Raw genomic sequence first — 7,136 nt, 5'->3', positions numbered from 1 at the left:
ACGATTCCCTTGTCAGCCCGTCAACGAACTTCTGCCCCGCAAGACATGGGTTTCGACTCGGTCCTGTTCCTGTTTCTATTTCTACTTCCTGTCCGGTATTGTTCCCGTTTATTTTGTCCTGTTTAATTTCGGTTTCCAGTTTTGTTTCCGTCTATTTTTGTCCTCTTTTTTATTTTCTTCAGTTTCCGTTCCCGTCAAGTTTCTCCTGTTTATTTTCGATATCCTGACTCATTATCTATCCTGTCTGTCCCGTCCTGTCCGGTATCGACCCCATCTGTCCGATATCAACTCGGGCAATTGGAATCGATCTCGTCGGTCTCTGGCTTCCTGTTTTTCCACGCCAGACCGCTGCCTAACGTGCATGACTCCCCATTTCCCGTAAAATAAAAGGCTTGTGTGAGAACGTCACGCGTTTGGGTCCTGATCCTGTTCTGGTTCTTGACACTTTTGGTGCTTGAGTAGACGAAAAAAAGAGTACTAGATAGACAGACATTTGTCTTTTTCAAGTTTAACAGCAGTTAGCACCATAATTTGGGTGCATTAATGACTGTCATAAGTCATCCTTATCAACTCCAAGTGGTTTACCGGAGTCGGGGTACCTAATATTGTGTCCACCAAGCATCTAACCGCTCATAAAGACAAGCAGGTGGCCGATGTTCAATAAAGATGAAGCTGCTCTTTCCCCTTCTCCTCTAACCTCCCCCATTAACTTTTAGGCCCTCCTCCAAACCTCATTAGCATTTAAAGTGTCGAGCAAAAATCCCTGCGTGAAAGGATTTCTTTTTAAGATCTTTGAGGAATTCTTTTTTCTTGCGAACCGTGCATGGGAAGTCGAGCACCAGGAGCTCCCAAGCAGCAGTTTTGCACCACGCTGAGAGGCCAAGGTGCCCCCTTCGCCCAGAAGCAACGTGCCGTGACCTCCTGCAGGGAAATTCATCTATATTCTCACTCTTCACCTGTCGGCAGGATTGCATGTCCGCAAGGTGAGACACCATGGGGGGAGGGTGTGTCTCTACCCTGGATTTTTTTTTTCAAAAGCACGGCTCTCGTAGCTTAGTTTAAGCTCAGTCAACCTTGGCTGGTCCTTGGGTTGAGTGTGTTTTTTTTTTTTTTTTGCAAAAGAGGATTGCGTCAGTCCATGTGAATTATTTTTGGAAACACCTTTTGTTTGGAATGCAGTAATCCCTCGTTTTTTGCAGGGGCTGCGTTCTGAATCAGTCCTGTGATAGTAAAAACTGCAAAGTTAAATCCTCTATTCATCTCATCTCATCTCATTAGCTCTACCGCTTATCCTCATTGGGGTCGCGGGGGGCTGGAGCCCATCCCAGCCATCTCCGGGCAGTGGGCAGGGGACACCCTGAACTGGTTGCCAGCCAATCGCACACAGGGACAGACAACTCACTCGCTCATTTACACCTGGGGACAATTTGGACCAGCCAATTCACCTGAAATGCATGTTTTTGGAATGTGGGAGGAAACCGGAGTGCCCGGAGGAAACCCACGCAAGCACGGGGAGAACATACAAACTCCGCACAGGAAGGTTCCCATGACATAACTGTGCCGCACATGCGCTAACCACTGCCCCGCCGTGCTGCCCCCTTTATTCATTTATTTATTAAATACAACCACGATCAAAAAGTATGAAATCACTAGTCTTGGGAAAGCCCTCACTCAGACATTCTATTCTGTAGAAAAAAGTCAGATCTCAAAAATGAAACAATCATAATTGCAACATTTTGGCAATCAAAAACAATAAAATGAGAAAAACATTGCAATGGTCAGTAAAAATATTGAACCACTTGATTCTTAGGAAAAAATATGGAATTAGTGCATTTTGAGTAGAAAATAAGGATACAGCCAGTCAATGTCCTTTCCTTAATCGGGCACCTGGTTTATATTAAGTCTGCTCATTTGTCAGCAGTTAAAAACAGTGCAGTTATCACACCTTGGAGGGTCTCTGGGCTAAGTGGATAGGCAAGAATCATGGCTCCTGCAGGAGCTGTCTTTTGAGACCAAAGAAAGGATCATCAAACTTCTCGAAGAAGGTAACTCTACTTGTATGGTTGCCAAAGATGTGGGCTGTATCAAAGATTTGGACTGAGTACAAAAAGCAAGGGAAGGTTGTTAAAGTCAAGCGTACTGGTAGGCCAAGGGAGACATGAAGGCGTTTGGATAAACAACCTAAGGCCATATGTTTTGAAAACAGAAAATGCACAAGACAAATTAAGAGGAAATGTGAGGAAGTCGGAGTCAATGTATGTGACAGAACTGTGCAAATTTGCCGAGAGGGAATTAGATTTTTTATATAGGAAAGCTAAAAGGAAACAATCGTTGACGCTGAAACACAAAATGACAAGACTGCAATGGGCTAAGGAGAGATTTACAAAGACTGGCTAACAAAACCATGAGAATTCTCACATTCCCAAATAAAATGGGGCTGGATGTCAGGCGAAGGCAGTGGGGGAGATGGCTGTGGTCAAATAAATGCACAAGTTTACATTGATGTTTTGGACGGCTTTCTTATTCCTTCAATTGAAAAAATGTTTGGGGATGGTGAACTCAATTTCCAAGATGGCAATGCATCATACCACAGAGCAAAAACTGTGAATTCATTCCTTGGAGAAAGTTTCATCCAGTCAATGTCATGGGCCAGAAATAGCCCAGATCTCAACCCAATTGAGAAATTGTCCACAGCAAGGCTCCGACCGGCAAAACTGATGAGTTGGCACCAGATTGATGAGGAATACTGTTTGTCACTCATCAAGTCCATGCTTCAGAGACTGAAAGCTGTCAGAAAAGCCAAGGGTGGTGCAACTGAATACTAGTGATATGTTTTGATTGTAACTTGTCTGTTTTTCATTATTCTATTTTTTTCCCCTTGTGCTTGGTCTATAAAAGTAGCATTTACTGACCACCATAAAGTTTTTTTATCCATTTGTTTTAGTGTTTCTGAATTCCAAGGAGCTGCACTTTTGAAAAACTTTATTATTTTTTCATGCTTTTTATCTAAGTTTGTTCTACAGAATAAAATGTCGGAGTGATTACTGGTCAAAGAGTGATGATTCTATACATTTTGCTAGGGAGGTTTGTAGAATTGTTTATGTTGCCCTCTGTATCCTAATTCTATTGCCTACAACAGGATGAAAATAATTGAAATGTTTTTTAGGTGAGGGTTTTGAAATTCAGGCAACAATACTTTTAACAGATTTTTTTTTTTTAATATTAAATTTAACTTTAACATTTTTGTTCAACATATTTTGTAATCCTGCTTGTTATGCTTGCAGCATGTTGCAAGTAATGCAAGTAGTATTTGTGAGTTCTTTCCAATAAGATATCAATAGTTGTAACATATTTTTAAACAAAACAAATGATTTTATTCAAATACCATTTTATTGCAACTTTTTAGCTTACGGCAGGACACAAATCTATGAGGTTTTCATTTTTGTGATATATTATTTTTTTTAGGATTTCTATTTTTTATTTTGTTTTTGAATTTTGAATCTCATCCTCTTTGTAGTCAGCAGGTTGAAGTACTTTAATTTTTATTTTGTGTATTAGTATAAAATTCGGTTCCTTGTATATAGATTTATCATATTTACAAAGTTGCCTTTATTATTAACTTAAATTTTAAGAGAAAGACAAGTTTTACGACATTTTTTGGTACTTTTTAACGGTACAGTCTATTGTCTAGTACTAAAATTAAACTTTTTTTTTTTCACATAACATGAGGCTCACCTGGAGAGGGCTGTCAGTATCCAACATGGCTGCAAGGGGTACCCCGAAAAAGTCAGAGAAAAAAATTATGAGAGAAACGGTGTGGTTGACTCTACATAGATTATATTCTTGTGCTTTTTAGCACTCGTTTTCGGTTACACGACACTATAGAGACATCTAGTGGTCAAATAAGACACACTACAATGTCTCTTTTACAGTGGAAGCTTTTTTTTTTTTTGCAGCTCCGATAAGTAAACGAAGCACCACCTGAAGCAGTTAATACAGTGGGACCTCGGTTATCGCGGTTAATGGGGACCAAAACCACCCTCGATAAGTGAAAATCCGCGAAGTAGCGGCGCACCTTAAAAAAAAAAAGAATCATTTTTTTTTAAGACCCGGTTAATGGGGACTATAACCACCCGCAAAAAGTGAAAATCTGCGAGGTAGCGACGCCCCTTCAAAAACAAAAATAACCTTTGCAGTACACCCCCCCTGTATACAGTACACCATATGGAATACGGTTAGAGAGAGAAATTCTTGTTAAACAATCAAACAATAAAACAAAATGTAACTTACCTCTTACAAGAAGTTCTTTAAGCGTAGTTGATAAAAAGACCTGTGCAGTACGATGAGGTAATAACGATGAATGACTGCACAGGGGCAGGAAGAGCTTTACTGCTCCTCGGATGACGGCGCAGACGATGCAGGAGAAGCTGCAGGAGGCGGCGTAATGGATATTGTCGGGCTAGCTAGCGTAGCTATTTCCTGCTTTCAATTTTCCAATAAAATCACTTTTTCGGTAAGTGTTAGCATCTTTCACTTTTTCTTCGGTTCACAAGCTGCACCAAGGGATGAAGAGCGTTTAGGAGCCATCACGAGGACTTCACAAAACTTACTTACTTAATGGCGAGAAGCGTACTGTATTGTGCTGTACAGTATACGTACAAGATATGCGTGGCATACTGTAGTGAATGGGCCAATGGGGAGTCGAGTACTCAGCGAGTGTGTTGGCCAATGAGCTTGCGATTATGACCGTGACGCTTAGCGTATACGTGCATTTCTTTGCGCTTTAAAATTTTGTAAAATGATGCAATTACTAATTCTAATTGAATTTTTTGTTTTCAAATTTTGTAAAATAATGTAATATTTTTCACTATTATTTTTTTTAATAGATTTTATATATATATATATATATATATATATATATATATATATATAGGCAGCACGGCGGCGCAGTGGTTAGCGCATGTGCGGCGCAGTTCATGTCTTGGGAACCTCCTGCGTGGGTTCAAATCCAGCTCCAGACTTCCTGTGCGGAGTTTGTATGTTCTCCCCGTGCTTGCGTGGGTTTCCTGCGGGCACTCCGGTTTCCTCCCACATTCCAAAGACATGCATTTTAGGTGGATTGGCCGGTCCAAATTGTCAAGCGAGTTGTCTGTCCCTGTGTGCCCTGCGATTGGCAGGCAACCAGTTCAGGGTGTCCCCTGCCCACTGCCCGATGATTGCTGGGATGGGCTCCAGCACCCCCGCGACCTTACTGAGGATAAGCGGTGCAGCTAATGAGATGAGATGAACATGAGGCTCACCTGTAGAAGGCTGTCAGTATCCAACATGGCTGCAAGGGGTACCCCAAAAAAGTCAGAGAAAAAAAATTATGAGAGAAAAGGTGTGGTTGACTTTACATAGATTATATTCTTTCTTGTGCTTTTTAGCACTCGATTTCAGTTGCACCACACTATAGAGAGATCTAGTGGTCAAATAAGACACACTACAATGTCCCTTTTGCAGTGGAAGCTTTTTTTTCCCTTGCAGCTCTGATAAGTAAATGTATTGAGGTTTTTGTAGCAATGTCTGTGTTACGAATTAAAGTTCTTGTATAGGCAACAGAGGTGATGATGGCACAATGAATCATTCGTTCCAGAGAAAATCCAAACCGAATGGACAAACACAACCGACAAGCCTCCCGAGTAACACTGTTTATTCCATAAATACGAGTGTAGTACAAATATATAAAAAAGTTCCCTCCATCAGTGTGCATTCACTGGATGTTTTTCCCCTCCTACAATAAACTGATCACACATAAGGCACGTGTAACATACTGAAGTGTCGCAGCAGCACTCAAATTGTGTTCAAAAGCTACGAGTTGCGTCTCTCGGGATAGGAGTGCATCAAAGTACAGTACAGTTGCCTCGCTGGCTGCTTTTCTCGCAATTCCCCTCATGACTTAGCGTTCGTAAACAAGCGCGTCAGCAAAAACATCCAAAAGAAAAAAGCCAGCAAGCAAAATAAAACATTCCGTGTAATTTATGTAAATCATGCACGAAACTCAAAGCCGAGTGGACTTAGATTAGTGGAGTTAGAACATTGTTGCTTTTGTTCGACACTGTTGAAAGCTTTATAATAAAGTCATTAAAATCACATCAAAAGAATGACGCGGGTGCCATTTTTAAGGATAAATGACACTTAATGACAAATTGAAAGTAGTCCCAATGCTGCTTTTGTTCCCGGCGCCCACTTTGCTGGTGACCTCGTTTCAATATCAAAGACACGAATGTATCATTATAAAACTATTATAGGTCCGTTATTAACCCCACACTTGAAAACCCGACAGCTTCTAAAACCAAAGGGACCTTTAAAAACACATCAAAAAAAGGAGGTATCGTGGAGGATATCATAAAGGAATACATTAGAAGACAAAGTAAAACCTGCAAGCACAAAAATCATTGTCTTAACTTTGGCAAATGTAACACTTTTCAAAAAAAGGGATATAAAAAAATAAACCAATTTGGGTCAGGAGTAAACCAATACACTACTTGGGCTATTTAAATACTAATTAACCTTCTAAAAACTATTATTTTGGTCATAATAGTAACAAGATATTGTGTTATTTTAATTTAAAGGGACACTGTGTAAGATTTGACACCCAGATGCCACATTTTGTTGTGTAACCTAAAACGAGTGCTACGAAGCGCAAGGATGATTAAAAACTACGGAGACTCGCAGGGACCAAATTGAACACAGTGTTCCTGACCTACAAGTATTTAAAACGTTTGTACATTCATTTTGGCTTATCTAAACAGATAAAACATTTTTAATGATTGTTTTTTTTTTACCACTAGGAGGCACTAATTAACATAAAATGTCCCTAAAAGTGATAACATTGTCTAAGAACCAAATCTCTCGACCTAAAAGTATTTAAAAAAAGACACAATTAAAGACACAATTATATGATAGTAGCTTTATATTTTCTATTGTTCAAATATAAATTATTTCCCAATAATTGAAGTATTTTACCTATAAAAGGTTCTAAATACAAAGTTGCTTTAAGTGATATCATCTAAAAACCAAAGTATTTTAAAAAATGCACGTTAAATGACGGTACATTTATTTTTGCCATCATTCAATTATGTGTTTAATGATTG

This window comes from Urocampus carinirostris, chromosome 14, assembly GCF_059441175.1.
Source record: "Urocampus carinirostris isolate Australia breed hairy pipefish chromosome 14, RoL_Ucar_1.0, whole genome shotgun sequence".
Taxonomy (NCBI): domain Eukaryota; kingdom Metazoa; phylum Chordata; class Actinopteri; order Syngnathiformes; family Syngnathidae; genus Urocampus; species Urocampus carinirostris.
This window is presented reverse-complemented; position numbering follows the sequence as displayed.